This window comes from Palaemon carinicauda, chromosome 4, assembly GCF_036898095.1.
Source record: "Palaemon carinicauda isolate YSFRI2023 chromosome 4, ASM3689809v2, whole genome shotgun sequence".
Taxonomy (NCBI): domain Eukaryota; kingdom Metazoa; phylum Arthropoda; class Malacostraca; order Decapoda; family Palaemonidae; genus Palaemon; species Palaemon carinicauda.
In genome coordinates, this window is record NC_090728.1 from 93,323,312 (window position 1) to 93,345,811 (window position 22,500).

A 22,500-nucleotide genomic window follows, 5' to 3' on the forward strand; every position below is an offset into this window, starting at 1 on the left:
GAAACATTGATAAATAGCTGAGAGATGAACAAACAGGATTTATAAAAGGTAGAAGTTGCACTGACCAAATTTTCATTTTTAGACATGTTGTACAGCAATGCAGAGTATATAGAAGTCCCCTTTTGATGGCATTTGTGGAGTATGAAAAAGATTTTGATAGTGTGCACCGGCCAATTTTGTGGAGAGTCCTGTGTTTTTATGAAATTTCTACTAAATGTGTAAATTTGATAAAGTCTGTTTATTAGCATAGAAAGTTCAAAGTTAATGGAGTCTTATCAAATGAATTTCCAGTGAACAGCAGAGTACTCCAAGAGAATGTGTTGTCACCTAAGTTGTTTATCTTCCTCATGGATTTTGTAATGCATAGAACAGTCAGAAATGGTGAAGGATTGGAATGGATTGGTGATAGGAATTTAGGAGACCTAGAGTATGCTGATGATGCTGTCCTTGTTAGCAGAACACCACAAATTTTTGCAATTCTTGCTTACCAGAATGGAAGAAATATCACACGAGGTTGGGCTGAAGATAAATAGAAGAAAGACAGAGATGATGAGAACGGAATATGCAATGGAAGATAAAATATCATTGGAAGGAGAAAGGAGTAATAAGGTAGACTCATTTAAGTATTTAGTAACTATGATCTCCAATACAGGGTCTTTAGAATTAGAATTTAGTGAAATATTGAAAAAAGCCAACCAGACAATGGCTAGGTTAAGTAAAATTTGGAAATGGAATCGAATCGCTTGATTACATATAAAAATCAGACTATATATCAGTTTAGTGAGATCTGTGTTACTCTAAGGACATGAGTCATGGTATGACAATGAAACAATCTCCAATAAATTTAGTAGATTTGAGAAGAAAGACCTCTGAAGGATATTTGGGGATAAATGGCTGGACAGGATTAGAGATGAAACTATAAGAGAGATTACTCGAGTGCCTTGTGTGGATGAGATCATGATGAGGGGTAGATGGAGATGGTTTGGTCATGCTCTTCGCACTCCCCAAGAGAGATTAGTTCACTAAACGTTCAGCTGGGCAACACAAGGCACTAGAAGAGTTGGAAGACCCAGGCCTACATAGCTGAGTACTCTGAAGTGCGAAGATGTTGAATGTGATGAATGAAGAATTATTGAATTGAAAGCTCAAGATGGAGACGACTGGCAAAATTTAACCGAGGATCTTTGCGTCAATAGGCGTAAGAGGAGATGATAATGATAACGCTTTAAAAGTAATTTACAGTTACATTAGGCCAATGGTCATGCACTCGGTGGCTCCTCCTGCCAATTAATGATGAACACTTGATATCACACACGTTTCTACGAGTAATTACTTTTTTATTTTTATTTTATTTATTTTATTTTTTATTAAATAATTAATGAACTAACATTGACTATTCACACTAGGGAAATGCCTTCTGTCGTTATACAGTTAATAACTGATACTTATTATCAGATGAATAGGATGCTAATAATTTGAATAAAATATACTAAATGGCAACCCCACAAGAGTTTCTAACGAACTGCGTACGATAAATTTTGCAGTTAGTTGCTATCAGCCCTGACGCCAACTGTACATACGGCAGGACCCACATCAGTCTGCATTAAATGCGTTTCAAACTTTCAACTCGTATTTATTTTCTCACTGAATTGCTGATTGATGGCTAATTTATTTGTTTGGTCCCTTTCATTTATTGATTCTTAGAATTTTGCCATATCGCCTATCATTTGGGCCAAGGAGGCCATTCAGCATCTAAATGTAAGTAGTAGGACCATGCCACCTCAATATGAAATAAAAAATGACACAGAAACGGAAATAAAGTAGAAGGCAAAAGTAGAAGGCAAAAAAAGATTTACATCTACATGGTGTGGAGGAACATTGCAAAGCCCTTTTAATAACGCCTGCAGTTCACCCTTTAAATGGAGTGACATCATTGCTAAGTTTATTATTGTAGTCTTTATAGATTATTAAACGAATAGGAAGACTGGAACGTTCCCTTATTTTAGGTTTTGCCATGAATGAGTGTTTGCTTGTTTGTCTGGCCATTGTATCTGCTTCTTGTTCTTTAATAACTGTGTGTTGCGCGGAGCTCTGTTCACGACTCAGCCTGAGCTGTGGGTTTAGCTTGTGTTTCGCTTTTATAAAACCATGGACAAAGATATTAGTTGATCTTATGGAAAGACTAAAGTGGAGAGAAATAGTAAATGATGTCTACCCCTGACTCCCTGTAATGTCCTAAATGTCAAACCACGGATAGTTACGCAAAGAAGTGGATAGGATGTGATTGCAAAAGGTACTATCATCAGAAGTGTGCGTCTATAGTGACAACATCGTTGATAAATTAGTATCAAACTTGAATTGGATATGGCCACATATTGATGAAGCCAGAAAAGCTAAGTTACATATATTTGAATTGGAGGAGCAATTGACAGTGAGGGACCATGCTTTGAGTGTACAAGAGGTGAGAATTGATGAATTGGAAAAACAAGTTGCGGAGCTTATCATACACGCAAAAAATGCCACCCAGACCACTGACCTCACTGAGAAGGTTGATAATCTATCAATGAATATTGACTCAATTAAGGAAACGCTTCAAATACTGATGAGCCCAGAACCAGAGAAAACAACATATGCCGACAAAGTAAAGGAAAAGAAATCTACTAGTAATTAAATCGACTAATGCAACAACTAGAATTACTGACAGAAAAAAAGAGGTCGAGCATGCACTCAGACATTCTGATACTTAATACGAGGTCAACCTCAAATGGAAATGTTGTAAACTTTGCTAACAAAATGATGCGAGAGGAAGCCACAAATAAAATCCAGACAGTGGTTGTCGACACTGAAATGAGAAAAATTGAAAAGTTAAAACCAAAAATAATGATATGCAATATTTACAATCATGAAGATGAAGTAGTAAATGCCCTTCATTCAAAGAAATCGTTCCCTGGACCAAATCCAAAATATACTGTAAAAGAGAAGGTAAGTATGGTATGTATTGAAATGTGATCCTGAAGTTCGGAGGGCTATTCATGATAGTGGGGACAAAGTTATGTTATGATTGCGTACTTGTAACATGCGTGATAGGTACCACGTGATCACCTGCCACCACTATTAGAGGTAGGGACATCTTGAAAAAGATGGCAAGTTTAAGAATGAAGTTAAAGTCTTCGGGATATGTTCAGGAAAACATTCCACCATGAGTGTAATTCGCAAATGTCAAAGTGTATCAACTGCACAAAGTTAAACAAATCAAAATGACCTTACAGTAAATCAAAGAAATTGCAGAGCTTTTGACTTTGAATTAAAAAGACTTGCAGAAAACACTGATCATGAATACTAGGGATGTCATAAGCTGTGGCTACGTAAATATGCAATCTGTAGGTAATAAAACTATTCAGTTTCGAGAATTGATAAACTGGAAATATTTGGTCATACTAGCATTATCTGAAATATGGTTGAATAACTTTGACAAGGCTAAGATCACTGAAATGACACCCCCCCCCACCCCCACACCCCTTTCACAATTCCGAGAGAGGGTAAGTCTGGTGGGAATGTCAGGCTCTTCATTCATAAAAGTTACTCAAATCTCAGAATATTAAAACGAACTAGTGTAGCAAACTTTGAATATATAGAAATAAACTTTACACCCCCCTCCAAAAAAAAAAGAAAAAAAAATCTTCCGTGAGCACTTGCTAGTATCTTCTTTGAAGAATTGATTAAACTCCTTGAGATGATTATCATGGAAAAAAATGAATTAGTTATTTGTGTAGATTTAATCTTTGAATGGATAACATATCAAATCCTGATATATTAGCATTTAGTGAGTTATTGGAATCATATCAGCTGGTGAATAATGTCAACTGTACAACTAATTTAACTGGGCATACGTTGGACCAAGGTTTGAGTGATGGATTGAATAACATTGTATCTGACATAAATGTAGATGAGAAATGCACGATCTCCCCAGTACACAAACTTCTTACGTTCAGACTACCTCTACAGAAACATGCAGTTGTGAAGAAAATAAACTTTAGACATGAATCAAACTGCTCTCCTTTTGTATTTATTAAATAAGTCACAAAGAAAATAAATGATGCTATCAACATTTCCTACGATCATGATAACCATCGCTTGTTGGGAGCTGTGTGTGTTGACTGCCTTACGAGCACTCATAATAGAGTGAGTAAAGGTGAATACGATACCATGGTCCACTAATAGAAAAGACCATCTGTTAAAGACCAATCTCCTTTGTTTTTATGGAGGGACTTTAGAGAAAAAGAGGGAAAAAGACCTAAAGAAAGTGGAATCGGTTGAAAACTGAAAGTACATGGGTAGAATACAAAACTGCATTATGCCAATACAACTACCGACTAAGAAGGAAAATAAGCGAATATTATAAGATCTGCGAAGCAGCAACAGATGTAGGTAAGTAAGTTATACTGTTTCCTAAATGGTATAATGGGAAAAGTAAATGAAAAAAGCTACCAGAGGGGTACACCGACCAGGAACTAGCAAATAATTTTCTAGTATTCTTTAAAATCAAAATAAGAAATATAACTAGGTTATTTGTAAATACTCAACATCAGATTAACGCTACACCAGATACACATAAAAGTGACGAGATTTAACAACATAACACAAGAGGATATAACCAGGATTATCAAGAAAGCGAAGAAAACCACCTGTGCGATTGACCCAACGTCACTGGAGGAAGTAACTTTTCTAGTCTTTGCCAAAAAAATTATGAGAATATCAAATGCAAGCATCGTTGAGTGTAAGTTCTCCAAAAATGAAAAAAATGGCGATTGTCACACTTGTTCTGAAAAGTGCTCTGGATTATTAGGAATTAAACTCGTATAGACCTATTTCGAATCTATTCTTTGTCTCAAAAGTGCTAGAATGCCTAATTCTTGAACAATTAGTCAGTCACTTAGAAGAAATAGAAACTTTGCCAGGCAACCAGTCTGGTTACAGGAAATTATTCTCTAAGGAGACAGCCATCTGTTATGTTGTAAGTGATAAGCTGGAAATGATGGATGATAAATGTGGTATTTTAATATTACTCGATCTCAGTGTTGCTTTTGATACAGTTGTGTATGAACTGCTACTAAATGAGCTATGGTTCATTGGTGTTGAAAAATATCTGAAAGACTTTTTGATTGGCAAAAATTACGGTGTGCAAATTAGAAACTTATTCATCGTATGAACCTTTAAACAGAGGGTTACCTTAGGGGAGTGTGCTTGGCCCAATGTTATTTTGCATCTATACCATTAGTCTATCGAGAATACTACAAAGGCATGGCGTGAAGTTCAAACTATTTGCCGATGACACTATTATACTTCTTCAGAAATTATATAGACGACATTACTGAAACTCTAAACCGAATCCTTGATAGTGTTAGAGAAAGGATGACAATTAAACAACTAAAATTAAATGAGAACAAAATTGAGTTTGTTGTGGCGAGAAAGAAAAATTGCATAAGAAACGACTCGGTCCCGATATCTAGTATAATTCGTGACCTGGGCGTATTTCTTGACTTTAACTTGTCTCTCTATGCCCAAATAAACTGTAGTAATAACTGCTGGTTATCATCTCAGAAACATTGTTTTATAAATAATGTACCTGGATGAATATTCTGTAAAGAAACTTGTGATAAACTGTGTTATTACCAGGATTGACTACTGCAACTCCATCTATTACAATTTACCAAAAGTACAACTTGAGAAATTACTAAACATAATAAACTGAGGAGCAAGACTGATAAAAGGTGCCCCACCTAGAGAAAGGATCACCCTTATACTAATTGATTTACATTGCTACCGATTAAAGCAAGAATTGAATTTAGAATATCAGAACCAGTCGTCCAAAATACCTTAGAGAATTGCTATATATTGTGCAGCCAACAAATCGTGTTGACACGAGAATAATTACAGATTGTTTCACACCATTGAACCTAGATATATGTCTACTGTAGGCTCTAGAGCCTTTATATATGTGGCCCCGAGACTGTACAAAAAGCTCTCACGAGACACCCGAATGATTGAAGATATTAAGGCTTTCAAGAGGAAAATTAAGACTTTCTTATTTTGCGAGTCCTTTGACAGTGACGATTTAACAGTAAATGAGCAATGCGTGATTTGAACGAACAAGATAAAATGACAGTGGAGGTCCTGTAGAGAGTAGGGTTCCCTTGCTGTATAGGACCGGAAAAAACAGCCGTCAAATGTCAAGTACCAGGCAAGTCTTTCCGCGTTCCAATCAAAGCTTTAAAGCAAGAAATAAGTAAAACCCGATAAAACTTTACGTATAACTTGGGTGGTTATTCTGAGCGACAATCTAAAATCACGCCATCAAAGTAAACACTTTTGCAGACGAACGTTCAGCCTTTCTTTGCTGGACTCGTCATGTTGTGTAAGAGTTGAGAGAGAGAGAGAGAGAGAGAGAGAGAGAGAGAGAGAGAGAGAGAGAGAGAGAGAGAGAGAGAGAGATTTATAATTACACGGTGGTTGTGAAATAGAAAAGCATATTTATCATTGAATCTTGTGTTGAAATTCTCACAATTCTTTTGTATCTTTTCACTGCCAACATGACCTTTCATTGTTATTTCATTAGTCTCCCCGAGTCGCATGTTGCCTTTGTAAAGGAATAAGAATTGTTCGAATTAGCAAAGCTATTATTATTATTATAGTAAAATAATAATAATATTATTATTATTATTTATTATTGTTTGTTACTGTTTTTTATTAGTAGTAGTATTTTTTATTATTATTTATTATTATTGAATATTATTATTATGCTTTATTATTATTATTATTATTATTATTATTATTATTATTATTATTATTATTATTATTATTATTATTATTATTATTATTATTATTATTATTAGCGTTTATTATTATTATTATTGATTATTATTATTGTTTATTATTATTTTTTATTATTATTTATTATTATTGTTTATTATTATTATTATTATCATCATTATTATTATTATTATTATTATTTATTATTGATTATTATTTATTTATTTTGTATTTGTTATTTATTATTTATTTTAATTTATTATTATTATTAATTATTATTATTGATTATTAATTATTAATAATTAATATTAATTATTAATAATTGATATCATCAATAATTAATATTAATTATTAATTATTATTATTAATTTCCAAGGGACATCTCTTGTTGGAAAAACAGAATGCTGCAATTAACACGCTTCAAGAGGGAAATTAGCCCAATTAGAAAATCTTATTATTTTTCAAGACCCCAGCACAATGTTTTAAAAACGGCCTTGGGTAATCAAGCTGCATACTGACCGTAATTACAATCAACGTGTTTAAAGTTTAAGTACAACTCCGTACGCATTACTTTTACTTCTATTATATTCAAGAGCTACAGATAGGGGGCCCGTTGTCGGGCCGATGTTGAGGCGTGCAAAACTAGTTGGGTAATATTGCAAAATATATGTGGCAAGGAGTATGATTTGATTTTTTTATACATAACTCGACAGATAGGAGTATTCTTATGAGAAGAGCAACTTTGATTTAAACAAGAAAGTTATTTTGAATTAAGGTTTTTTTTTCACGAAACTATTTTTGTTAGTTTTTCCTTGCATACATTGAAATAGTGTACACTTAGATTTTGTTGTTTTACTCACAAGTTCAGGAAACAAGTTTGGATAATCAATTTTATAGAATACATTTAGTTCATTTAGGTTTGTGACTTAGACAAAAAAGTTAGAAAAAAAGTAAAAAGACTAAGTTATAGGGATGTCTTAGAAAATACAGGTTTATTACATATTTGGATGCAATATCAAGCAGGTTTCACATGATATATTTTACACAATAAAAGTTTTACATCTCGATTCACACTTGCCTGTGCTGAATTGAGAGAGATCTCAAAAGTATGGTATTCAGTTACAGAAATACAAAAAAAATGCCTATGTGTTGCTACAAGCAAAGCACAGGTCCAAATTATACAATTGGTTTTGACCAAGTTGTGTTACTAATTTTAAGAAAGTATATTCATTATAAAAATTAAACATGAAATAATAATAAAATTACTTTACATATTTACTGATATAAATTTATCGGAGTAGTATGTAGACTATTTCACAGGATCCAAACTAGATTAGGTTTATGATGATCACCGATTTTAAGAGAAAAGCATTAAGGTTTTCAAGTTTTTTACCTTTACGGGATTGATCCCCTGGACTTGACTGATTGAGTACTAGGCGATTCTGCTACCAACTTAGCCAGAAAAGTCAGAAATAAATCTAGAAACTAAGTACTTACAAAACGCATAAGGAGTCACCTGGGCAAACACCGCATCTAGTTTACCAGCAGGTTAATAAACCTTCCGATCTAGCCGGAATCCAAGTAATAGTTTTTATATGGAATTACCACTTTTGAGTGATTAAGGGTCAAATTTGCACAAAACCAGGAGTTCAATAGAAATCGATTTCAATCCTAGCTCTCGTTTTTTTCTGGTAGACTCGTCATATTTAATTTTTTTATGAATATATGGTATTGAAATTTTTTTGGGGGGTCATTTGAATTCAGTTATTGGACTTTCTGTAAGAATAATACTGGAAATAAACTTGAAATATTTTTATGACAAATGAATAATTGGATTTCCTCATTGTGCAAAACTAAAGTTCAACACTGAAAACAGAGATAATGGAAACGACTATTGTCCCTCATGAGTTATTAAAAAAATTTTACTTAATTTCCTGAAGTTGCTGACCTCAGTTTCGATCCGCAGCTGAAGACAAATCTCTGTCGATATCTGAAAGAAGACGTAGGCATCAGGTTCGCCGGTAAGTCGGAGTAGGTGGTCATCAGATAACCCCCCCCCCCCCCCACCCCACCCCCACCCCCCACCCTCATTCGTATACTGTCTTGTGAGTCCATCGACATGCAATCCTTTCACAATTACAGGTTTTTCCTAAAGGTTACTGATTGTATTTTTGTGGTATCCAAAATTCGATGACAATTCTCTTAGCCATTCGTTTGTTTCGTATCAGCTACGGAACATCGAAACTGACTTTAAAATAGAATGGAACTAAAATTGTTCGAAGTCACAGATGATTTGGGTCAAGGATTTTTATGAGTTTTTTTTTGAAGTTCGTTGTTTATAAGATTTGAATGGTTGATAGTTTCCAGTTGTGATTACAAACTATTTCCCATTAAGGTTCTAGACAGGAAAATACGGACGAGGACTGAAGCTGGGAGTGGCTCTGAACTGTAATGGTCTCCTTGCGTGTATTACTTATTTGTTTTATGTAAACACATGACCATTCACTCAATATATTTTAAATATTTTTAGCTTAATATATTTGCTTTCGTTGTATTAGTCCATATTTAATTATTCTGATCAACAAGTAACTAACCATAGTAGCCGGTGATTTCTCGACATTTGTGTGTGTATGTGGCTGTGTGTCTGTCTGTCTGGCCCCTCTGAGGTGGTTACATAACCAGTGTTCATGTGGGGTTTAATCGTTTCAATCGATAGGTTTCAGAAGCATGAATATGCGTGCAAAGGTTCCTTGCATGTAGTCTCTCCGTCTGTCTGTCTGGTTGCCTGTGTCTTTTGATTTTCTGTTTTCGTATATTTTGAGATTATATATTTAGGTCCCTTCAAATGGTTTTTTTTATAACTTGCTCGTATGCGTGATTTTTGTGAAGGATTCCACGTGCATTTTAATCAAGTTTTTAATAAGGAATGTATGTAAATACTATTAATGATATTAATGATATTAATGCGTCTTGCAAAATTACTTATATGAATGTTTGATAATGTTTTTTACCATGTTATCTGCTATTGATCTAATGAACATTAATTTATTTGAGGAATCCAGAAAGTAGTATTAGTGCATATGATAAAAGTTACCCCCATCTCTAATGTCCTCTCCTTTCCTTTATTTTTTGTTTGAAAGTTTACTTGAGCTTCTCTTGTTGATCAACGGATTTCTCTTACTTCTTAGAATCGAATTGAAAGATATTCGTCTGATTCTCTCTCTCTCTCTCTCTCTCTCTCTCTCTCTCTCTCTCTCTCTCTCTCTCTCTCTCTCTCTCTCTCTCTCTCTCTCGTTGCCATTTTATATTTTTTGTAGTTAGCAATTTGCTATGTTAATTTAATAACTATAAACTTTTTTCAAGCGGTTTCGTAGCAACCGCCAGGCTACTCTTTCTTAAAACTCCATTATGAATATCAGTAAACTCCAGTTTGCAAGGTTTCGCGAAGTTTTTCTTCATGTACTAGATAGCTTTAAAACTCTACTTCCGTTTTCCCCAACACACACCTTTCTTTTCTCCAAGTAGCTAAAATCTAATGCTTTGAAGAGTTGAATCCCAGTCGCTTTTATTTGCAACCTTTTTTTTTTTCTCTGAGCCTGGGCACTGAGGCCATTGTTTTATGCATTTTAAGGCCCTGTGCATTTGTTAAAGAAACGTTTGTTATTACACATTGAAGGTTTATTATATACGGTGCGTTTTTTTATTTAGTAAAACAAACTTGTATATACAGAGCTATATTTAACAAGCATATTTAAATAACTTTATATGCACTTGTACTCTTGTGTATTATCACGACTTCGACATCACATTACATTATACCAAAATCTGTTCACTTGTTTCAAAACTAACCTTTGTAAGCATTTTTTGATGAGAAAAGATGAACAAGTCCAAGGCAAATCAATTTATTTAGTCATTCCCATTAAGCTGACATTTTCTTCAGGTGAAGTGCGAGTAAGAACAAAAAGTTGCCTCTCATCAGAATGGGGAAGGATATTAAGATAGCATATTTGAGTCCCAAAGCTACAATTTGACCCGAAAATTTCTAAAGTTATTGCTCTAACCCATTTTAGACTGGACTTTGTGAATTCAGTTGTAATTCTATAGCCAAGCTTTCGTTTTAGATCTAAAAGAGAGAACGATTGTTTTTTTTTCTTCGCTCTGAGACACTGGAATCAGCATCTATTTATAGTAATCTTGGGAATGGGTTGTGATAGTCAGTTGGAACCGTCTCTGCCTGGCGATCTGTTCAAGACCCGCTCAAGGTCGATAGTTTCTTGTAGTGTCTGCAACCTCACCATCCTCGTGTGCTGAGAATGGGGGTTTGGAGGAGCCTATACAGTAGGTCTACCTGCTGAGTCATCAACAAACATTGTCTGGCCCTCCCTAATCTTAACTTGATGGTGAGGGGTCTTGGCCGCTGATTATATGCATATATGTTCAGTCTCTGCCATCTGTGAACGATGTTTTAAACTTTTAAACCCTTAATGCCATTTCCATCTTTGTTTATACTCGATAATTATAGGTTATTTGAACTGGAATCACAGCATGTATTTCAGAATGCCAGAAAACTTTAAATTATTCAATCAACAGCATGAATTGTTATCGATGCTTTTACATACGATGAGATATCTTAAAGATTGTTTGCTTATGGGAATTCATCTTAAAGATTGTTTGCTTATGGGAATTCATCTTAAAGATTGTTTGCTTATGGGAATTCATTTTAAAGATTGTTTGCTTATGGGAATTCATCTTAAAGATTGTTTGCTTATGGGAATTCATCTTAAAGATTGTTTGCTTATGGGAATTCATCTTAAAGATTATTAACTTGTGGGAATTCATCTTAAAGATTGTTCACTTGTGGGAATTCATCTTAAAGATTGTTCGCTTGTGGGAATTTATCTTGAAGAATCTACGCTTGTGGGAATTCGTGTTATATTATTTCCTATTATTATAGCAGAAATTGAAGGTAATTTCAAGGTATATCGATTGTCTGGAAACGTATATTTTGTTTTCGTGATTAAAATAAACGATGTTGTATAAGAGAAATATATTAAATATATATATATATATTTATATATATATATATATATATATATATATATATATATATATATATATATTATATATATTATATATATATATATATATATATATATATATATATATATAGTTTTATATATATATGAATGAAATTATTTATATATAAATATATATATATATATATACACATATATATAGTTATATGTATATATATGTGTGTGTGTATTTATAAATAATTTCATTCTTATATAATATATATATGAATGTATGTATATATTATATATAGATAAATATATTATGAGTATGTATATATATATATATATATATATATATATATATATATATATATATGTATATATTATGGTCCCAGGTATGGGCATCAAAAATATATTATATTTTATATGGCTGGTAAGTTACACAACCTCTCAAGTTCCAAGCTCACCTATTTGTTTTTACAAAAATCTGTTATACTTGAAAAAATTAATACCCGAGCTCTGAGAAAAGTATACAGCTCTCAGTCAGCAATATATAAAAACTGTGAATATCCAAAGGTCTCTTACGTACACTAAAAAAAACTGGGTAATTATTATTAAAACTATTCAAAACAACCTCTTACTTCAATTCTTAAACAGGGATACAAGTGTGTTCTGAAAAAAAAAATCACTGGTGATTGAAATGATGCACACTTTATAAAAATAAATATATTCAATAAAAAAAATTACAACACTGAAAGAATTTACCTAAAAACAAAATCACACTAAATGTTAAATCTGAACAAAACCTTAGACTAAGACAAAAAAATAATACTGATGGAAATTATATGATCACTTGACTCAAATTATTAAATCAGAGACAAGAAAATATTACACGCTGAAAATTATACAATCACTACTCGTTTCACTGGAAACATAAATTTTACACAAATATTTAATCTTGATAATCAATGAAAATAGTTGAGCTCTTAACACTATAATGATTAAACTCTTATAGAAATTACATAAAGTAAGTGATAAACTTACGTGTTTTTAGCTCACACGACCTTTTAAGCAGATAGTAATACAAATATACTTCACGTTTTCACATAAGTATCATTAGGCCAGTTAAAATAATTACACAATAACAGCAGTTACCACTACACAATTAATATGAAATCACTTACAAAGTTTTTCCAATGTTTGAACACACTACACATGATATGTTTTGGGTAACAACTTGTTCACTTTGGAAGGGACACACACTCGAGGCACTTGAGAGAGAGGATGTTGGCTCTTTCACAGGACAGGCTGGATCTCTTCTGCTCCTATGCAGCCATGGGGGCACATATATATTAACTTAGTAACTTCCAGATTATTCTATGTCAGGGGTCTAGAAGCTTGGGGGCAGTGCCTAATGGCGTAAGGTTGCCAACTGTTACCAACGCACCAGCGAGACGACTCTTAGCTAGTTTCGCCCACCTTCCTCCTCAAACATTAAAAAAAAGATAACTCTAACACTGGGGTTTTCTAGAACCTTCCAAAACACGTGGCAAATATAAGAATTGCGTAATTTCTCACAAACATACCGCAATACCATAAAAATATTACGTAAGCCCTTGTTCATACCTCGTATGGTTTTCACTTTATACTTAATCGAGATTACGTAAGACTTTGTAGCAAAATACGTGAAACAAAAAGTTATTTCTTAAAGATAACGTAAATTTACATATACTGACTTGAAAGAAAAATACAATGAAATGATGGACGAAAGTCTTTCGCAATTTACATACAAAACTTTCAACTACAAGATAGGAACTCGTCTTATTAGCTGGCTTTTCACCTGTCAAATACACATATGAAATACAGGAATAAATTATATACTCTACACTAGACCAGTTTCGTAAGAATATATATATATATATATATATATATATATATATATATATATATACTGTGTATATATATATATATATATATATATATATATATATATATATATATATATATATATATATATAGAGAGAGAGAGAGAGAGAGAGAGAGAGAGAGAGAGAGAGAGAGAGAGAGAGAGAGCGCTTCTCGTCATAGATTGACCTCTTAATCATACTTGAGAAAAAAAGACCTTTTCATTAACCTGTTAACATTTGGCCTATGTCGAACTCTTCGTTATTTTTTCTCAAATTCTGCCGAGGCCTAAGGCATACTCATCGATTTTGAGCAGAATTTTATGAGGTCACCAGTGTGGGTCTTGAAATCTACTCTGGTTAATATTTGATTCGCTGTTTCTTGCTGGTATTTTTTCCGGATTTGCTAAGTGAATTAATCCTAAGCTAGTTATGTACATTTCAAGGATATTTTAGAAAATAGCCTCAAATACTTCCATTCAAGTTTGATTAGATAGAATAATTATACGTGAATTATACATTTGTTCTTTCCTTAGGGTTTTATTAGAGTTCTTGATGGATGAAACTAGATTCCTATATTTATAGTTAGATTATGAAAAAAATGGCCTTTTGCATTGAGAAAATTGAAGAATACTATTACTTCCGTAAGAAAAAGTGAAGGAATTGTTAACTTTCAGTATTAACAGTTTGATTCACACACACACAGACACACACACACACACACAAACACACTGCTGCGTATGAATGGCTGGTTTTATTGTCTTCTTAATCTCCTTTATACTTCAAATTCTCTCAGAGTAACCAGCTGTTCTCATCTTGCACCCCAATCCCCCCCCCTCTCTCTCTCTCTCTCTCTCTCTCTCTCTCTCTCGGTATTGTGTTGTTGTGTTGTGGGGTCAAGGCAATTTCCTACCTCTGCTTTAACCGCCGTTAGATAAATAAGTCTTCTCATCTTGCTTACTTGCTTTTGAACGGTCAATATAAGAGGTAGGTGGGGAAGGAATGTTGATGGTGAAAACATGTAATCAAATACAATACTTTGACTTTGCAGTGAAATATCGAAATTCTGCGTCAAACAGTTGCAGGTTTCGGGTCCAGCATTGCTGCAGCATAGGTGCCGGTTTGGCCTTAAATTTCCTCTTAAACTTCAAATTCTTTAGAGCATCTTCTTATTAGGTCGACAATTTTGGTAATATTTCATACAATAGATACAGCCAATTACAGCTTTTAATGTGACGATTATAATCACAAATATCTTGTGGTTCATGTTAAAAAGAGTAACTGGCAACTACTGTGTGTAGGTAGGCAAGGGGAGTCCAGTTGGCCCACGGGCCACATCGGTCCCACCACCAGTCCTCCATTAGTGTCTGTTTGGAGGGAGTTTCAGTCGGAAGACGCTCACCGACACAAACCTTGATCTTATTGAAAATCACTGTGCATTTTACACGGCGTTGCTACAGACAGACGCCGGTTCTCCCTGGATGATGGTACACCTTTAGTTACCTGTAATCATAGGTAAAATGGAAATAGTCAAGTTCAATGTATATTCTAGATAGAAAAATAATAAATCTGTGATGTCTTTAGATAGAGCAGTGTGTGTGTCTGTGTGCAGATGAAGCTCTCCCGGTGCGGAAGTAATAGATAAGGAATCTGCAAGCACTCGTGTGTGTTGTCTTGACTGCAGTTTTAGTGTGGTAGTCAGTGTTGACAATAATGCATGGGAGGAAGAATGAAAGCTGCCGTTTGTTCTCTTTACTTTGTTGTCTGTCTTTATTAATCATTTGTCATTTATACCGGAATTGATATTATGCACTCACATTTGCCTTTGGTTTGTCTCATTACTAAGTAACACATCTGAAGTTTATTGATTATGGAATCTAAAAGCTTTTGATTTATGTGAAATTTAGAAGTCCATAAAATCTCTCTCTCTCTCTATTTCTCTCTCTCTCTCTCTCTCTCTCTCTCTCTCTCTCTCTCTCTCTCTCTCTCTCTCTCTCTCTCTCTCTCTCTCACTCTTGTATTTATTTGTTCATTAATGAATTTATTTGCAGTGTGTTTATGCTTAGTTTTATGATTTCGAAGATTATTTCTAATAAGAAGGTATCTAGTTTTGCGTGTTTCTTGTTTGTTTTTGTAAAGCCTTATCAATGTCAATATCTAATCCTAGAGTATTTTTAACCATAGCAGCATCCGTAAATCTGCCCTATAGTATATGTAGATGCCAAAGAAAAATCGGTTCACACAAACGCGCTCACATGTCTGATATAAATTGATTGTAAAACAGTATTAGCAACAGCAAGAGCCAGTAATATTGCAGTTGAAGACTGTCGATTAGAATAAGATTAGTCTTCTCTGTTACTAGTACGTAAGTAAGGAAAGGAACTATTTATTATTCATTCTATGTAAATGACAGTATTTATTTGGTATATCTAAATGAAATTATTTATTTGGTATATCTAAATGACAGTATTTATTTGGTATATGTAAATGACAGTATTTATTTAATTTTTATAAACTGCGAAACTCGTTTTTGTTTGTCATTTGAAAATGATAATTCAAAGATGCATTCTAATAGTACATAGTTATATATTAAGTGCTGTATGGTATCGTTGAATTTATCATTTGATATATCCGAGTTAACCTTTTATTAGTTGCGGCTACGTAAATATAAAAAGCAAGCCTTGTATGTTTTGTATATCATGAAGTGATGATATTAATTTTGATAAAGTTCTCACCATTCTTCTCCTTTCCTGATGTTGGTAACCGTCATATTTCAATTGCTTTTGGGAAATGGCATGTGTATATCTATATATTGTCGTTTTCTGATCAATTTTTAAGGTCCATTATAACCTAAGTTTCAATAAGTACTAAGGTATTGTATTCATAATTCTATTGCTTTTGAGCTTAGTGACTTTTGTTCAATGATTGACAGTCTGAATAAATTTTATTATACATATTGCATTATCGATTTTGTTATTATTCCTCACTGAAACCAAATATAGCTTTCACTGATACCACTAGATAAACTAACGTCGAAGTATGCAGCATTATCATTGGCCAGTGTGTACCTCTTATTTAACTTGGTCAGGCAAAAGATACTGGAATAAATAACAACAAATGTTTCGTAAATGCTAAAGTTGAGTTGCAAATTTTATTTTATTGGGTGTTTTGTTTTTTTTCAACAGTCAATTTTATTTTTTAGGAAAATCTGTATTATACTCAGTAGTTAAGGGGTTAGTAGTGTGTTTTGACTTTTCCAACGACAGATTTAAACGAGTAAGGTTTTTGGCTGAAATAAATTCAGGGTGCTCATTGCACAAGGCTGGATTCTTTTGAAAGGGTAAGTTTGATGAGGTTTGGGGGAAATTAATTCCCCCCTCCAGCTCAGACCTCAAAGAAGAGGGAAGCTGACTGCGGTGGGGGAGGGCGGCGAAGGGAAAAAGTTGACGAGGAATTACTTGATCTTTTGGCCTTTATTCAGCCCATCTGCAATATCCCTCTTTTGTTTTCTTCATGAATTATCTTGTTTTCTTTCACATTCTCAAATAGTAATGTAACTAACTTGGTGATACAATACAGTTTGCTCGGATGTTAGTCAGTCTGTATGTTTGTTGCGTCCCATTTTCATTAGTCCTTGTTCATCATGTGGTATACTGTAGGCATTACTTAGGCATTACTAAGGGGTCATTACACCGTCCTTTTGCCTCTAGCTAAACCTACTTTACCACTGTTCCCGATTTCTGTCATACCACTTGCTGTCCAGGTCTTACTTTTGCTTCATGGTGCAACAACATGGTGTTGAATGGCTTCCTCGGCCCCAGCTCTGTGCCACATTTCCAAAGTTCACGAATCCAATCCATTCAGGAGGTGCAGTTACATTTGGTGCAGCGTATGGCTGGAGGAGATCTCTTTAGTATTTCGGTTCTGTACTGTATTGCGGCGACGGAACCTCGCGGTCTGCAAATAGTATGTCTCTACTGAATACCAAAGCACTGCCTGCCAGTTCCCCGTCCAAATTGAACGAATAGCCCGAGGAAATTAAACCGGGTTACTTTGGTAGAGTAGAATGATATAGGAAAGTCAAGTAATTGAAATGTTTATATTGTTCCAAGTATATTAGAAAGTTAGATTACTGTAAAAAGTTTAAATAAATAGTTGGTTTGTCTCGTATTGGGGTTAATGTGTAATGAGGGTTGGGGTATGTTACAATTTTGAAAAGTTCCTTAATCAAAGTGCGGTATAGAAGTAATTTCTCTAAAACAGCTTAACAAACCATTGTAAAAGCAAAATGCTCCAACATAGAAAGTAGTCCATTGAGGAAAGAAATATTAGATTTTAAACCAATGTACTATTCACTACAATATTTCTCCCGAAGTCCTTTAACTTTTAGTTTCTGTTTTAGAGAAATTACTTCTATATCGCACTTTGATTAAGGAGCTTTTCAAAGTTGTAACATACCCCAACCCTCATTACACATTAACCCCAATATGAGACAAACCAACTATTTATTCAAACTTTTTACAGTAATCTAACTTTCTAATACACTTGGAACAATATAAACATTTCAATTACTTGACTTTCCTATATCATTCTACTCTACCAAAGTAACCCGGTTTAATGAAAATGACGATTATGTCCTGAAAGGAAATGAGTGTTATACGAAATTATAACGATTGACATGGAATTCGACAGTTTTGTAATAATTGGAAGGTGAATTAAATTTAGCGGGTTAAAAAAAAGAAAAACGATGGAATAGACAATGGTAAAAGAGTAGTTGAATATGATGAAAAACATAGTTAAATTGACTGGGAAATAAACAATGAAAAATTTAGCAACCCTATAAGTTATTGTTACTATGTAAAATTTGAAGATTATATTTAGAAAGTTAATATTTTAAGATAAATATGACGTGTCAAAATTAAAGACTAAAACTGCGTACAAAAATTTATCTGACATATAGATTGATCAAACCTTGCGTGCCATGTCTTTGAGTTCAGGCTTTCTTCAAAGAGAACATGACACCAAAGGGAATGAGTGAAAGCAATTGGAAGTAGTAAATAACGTTTGTGATTTAGGGCCAGAGGAAGTTACGCTATAAAAGAAAAATTGTTTTGTAATTAAATATAACGTGTTTTATTATAGAATTATTGGTCTACTTGTGGTGGCCTGTTGGTAACGTGCTTGCCTGGTGATCGCCAGACGGGTTCGAGTCCCGCTTAAGCTCGTTAGTTTCCTTTTGTCGCTGCAACCTCACCATCCTTGTGAGCTAATGATGGCGGGTTTGGGGGAGCATATAGGTCTACCTGATAAGTTATCCTTATTCCAGCTTGTTTGGAGAGGGGTCATGGGCGCTGATTATTATATATATATGTGTATATATATATACATATATATATATATATATATATATATATATATATATATATATATATATATATATATATATATATATCGTCAGTCTCTAGGGCATTGTCCTGCTTGATAGGGCAGTGTCACTGTCCCTTGCCTATGCCATTCATGAGTGGCCTGTAAATCTATAATTGTGAATCCAGAATATATCTATTAGAGATGATTGAAAAAAATGTATGAAGGGAAATGTGGTGCATTATGAAAGTAGAAAAGATATTATTTAAAGATATAGAGAATGTTTTAAATTATGACAAAAGACGTTATTCATATTTTATAAAATAAGATGGGATTAAGTGTTTATGACGGTAATTGACAATGTACTGTGACTTGACTCTCCCCTTTAGGATTAAATGCCGCATAGCACAAGCGCCGTGTTGGGAATTTTGTTGGTGGAAAAATTATAACTCGAAACTAAATAACATATCGAGAATCAGATAGACGGAAATGCATTAGTAACTCGAAAGTATGGGGACATGATCTATAAAATCCCAAAGTGACAACACTGTGCCACTGAGTAAAATACTTATTCCTGTTGCAGAATTGTTGATATATCTGCTCTAGATTTACACCAGATTTTATTTAGAAAAGAAGGAAAGAAACAATTAAACAATGAATATAGATAATAACAATTGTGCTACTAGTCCAGAGAAAGGAACGATTATCTTTTAATTATAATAACTTTGTATGAAAATATAAAAGGTCTTATCTAGATAAAATTATTGCACGTGCAAATTAAGGGCTTGACGTTGAACCATAACAAAACTCAAATTATAATGTTAAGTAAATCTAGGACAGGGGTTCCCAACGTCGGCATCTCTGCATTGATAATGTTTCTTTAACTATATCAAATTCATTTAGACATTTTAGGTGTGATTCTTGATTGCAAATTTACTTTTTAGATACACATTCGTTCTGTTCCTTCTTCAATTGTATAAAAAAAAATTTGCTTACTCGAAAGTCTTTCAAGATTTTTAGTGATTAATTTGTCTTATTATGTTAAATCTTTAAATTTACCTCTTTTTTTCGTATTGTATTCCTGTGTGGTATTCAGCTGCTGACTCTCTCCTTAATTTTTTGTATAAAAACTTGCGATCTATTGAATTTCTTATTCCTGATCCAGATAATAATCTCTGGCACCGTCGTTCAATTAATTCAGTTCTTTATGGATGCTGCATAAGATTTTTCATAATTCCGATCATCCCCTGTATTCAGATCTTCCCAGACTGTGTCATCTTTTACGTAGTACAGTTATAGGAGATTTGCCTTCGCCATCATAATTCTCAATACTTCACAGTATCCTAGAAGTTTTATTCCAACTGTGACTAGATAGTGGAATGATCATCCTAATCAGGCAGTTGAATCGGTGGAACTTGAGAAGTTCAAACTTATATCAAATATTTTTATGTTGAACAGTTTGACATAAGTCTCTCCATAATTTGTATATGATATATTTATTTTAACCTTGTTACTGATCTTCAAGATATTTTATATTCTTTATTATTTCCCATATATAGTTTGTTTATTTCCTTATTTCCTATCGTGACTGGGCTATTTTCCCTAGTACAGCCATAGAGCTTATAGCGTCCTGCTTTTCTAACTATAGTTGAAGCTTACGTTGTAATAACAATAATGATGGGAATGCTATAGAATAACTGTGAACGTAGAATATAGCCATTGATATGATAAACCGTAACGGAAACAGAAATGATTAGAAAAAAAAATATAGTGCATTATAGAAATTGAATAGGCATATTATATACCGTAGATGCTGAGAATTGTTTGAATTATCCGAACATAATATGCACATGTTATGAAAAGACTGACTATAAATGATAATCTATTGTAAATACGTAAATGGGACCTGACTGTCCCCTTTTAAGATTAAATGCAGTATTACGCTGAGGAGAGTTTTTAGAATATCCTGAGAATTAGTTGTATGAGAAGTGTGTACCCGTCTTTCAAACTTGACGATTCCCAAGTTTATCTAAGAAATGAGAGAAGGAAATTCTGATAAACTTTATTGAAGCCATAATTCTTAGTCAGTGGTGCTTACATGCAGGATTTTGCCTGGAGTTTTACCATCACTAATGAATGACTCTTACGTATTTATTATAGTTTTAAATTGATATTTAGATGGAAATATTTATTATTATTATTATTATTATTATTATTATTATTATTATTATTATTATTATTATTATTATTATTATTATTATTATTATTATTATTATTATTATTATTATTATTATTATTATTATTATGAGGGTGATTTATAACCACTAGCATATTTTATTCTCATGAGGTATGACTAAAGCATTTGTTCTATTACAATAAGTAAAATTGAAGCAAAGTAAAGTTAGGGAAGATGGAAGAAGCCAAAGGGAACGAAAGAAGAATAAGACTTTTAAGCAACAGAAGTGGTGGACAGAGTTGCTTACTGACTGCTGACAGTGATACTTGGCTCTAGACAATCAACCCCCGCCCCCCATGGCTTAGTAAAGTAATTAAGAACATAGTTTGCTATAACGTTAATTTTCTTGTTATAATTTTGATGGAATATTTAAGGAATTTTTGCAAATTTTCAGGGTAGATGCTCATTTGCATATATAAGTATAATCATATTTTCTTGAGGTTATTATAATTATTTGTGGAAGAATTCCTCAAACGATTCCGTCCTCTTATTTTCTTTGTAGAGATGGCTTTCCTTTTGTGTGTGTGCACTCAGCATACTAAAATGAATACTAAAACCCAACATTTTATACGAGACAAAATCAAGAAACGTTTGATTTCAAAATCTTAAATGGTTATAGCATTTGATAATGATGAGAATGTCGCAAAAGCCTTTAGTATCTAGATATTTTTGGGACTTGCGTATGACTCCCACTTTCATGTGTACTGCCAGATTCACAGCGAACGAGGTCTCTCGTCTTGCTTCATATCCCCCATATGCTAGTTATATTCGTTCCCATATGAGGGAAGTCTTTCCGGAGGATGGTGTACTTAGTTGCTAACTTATTTGGTGTTGCGTTAAGCAATACAAGGAAAAAACTTAAGGAATCTGAGGATATTTACATTTTGCGTAAAATTTGTGTTCTGTTGGAAAGATTTTGGCGGATTAAACTTGAACTTTTGTAAGATTTATAATGTTTTAGAACGTGTATGAATGAGTACAATCGTATCTTACGGCCAATTTACTTACACATACATACACACATTAACCATTATTTTATTTCCCCCAATACTGTCATGTTCGAAAGACTGAAAAGACAGCCACTGTCTCGCACATCCTTTTTACTACTGAATTAAAGAAGAACCCAAGTGCAAAATACATAAAACATCAGTATAGCGTATAGATAAAAAAG

At 33.4% G+C, this 22,500-nt stretch overlaps 1 protein-coding gene across 2 annotated transcripts in view; it reads left to right on the top strand.

The window, feature by feature from the left end:
• The window catches only part of LOC137640062 (carbohydrate sulfotransferase 11-like), a 317,805-nt gene that overhangs the window by 199,531 nt on the left and 95,774 nt on the right, over positions 1-22,500 (top strand). Inside the window, exon 1 of one of the 2 annotated variants that reach the window (XM_068372489.1) lies at positions 15,112-15,244. The exons of the other annotated variant lie outside the window; for it this stretch is intronic. The gene's annotated coding sequence lies outside the window, so the exon portion shown is untranslated. Of the gene's footprint in view, positions 1-15,111; positions 15,245-22,500 lie in introns of those variants that run through there. 2 annotated transcript variants of the gene reach the window in all.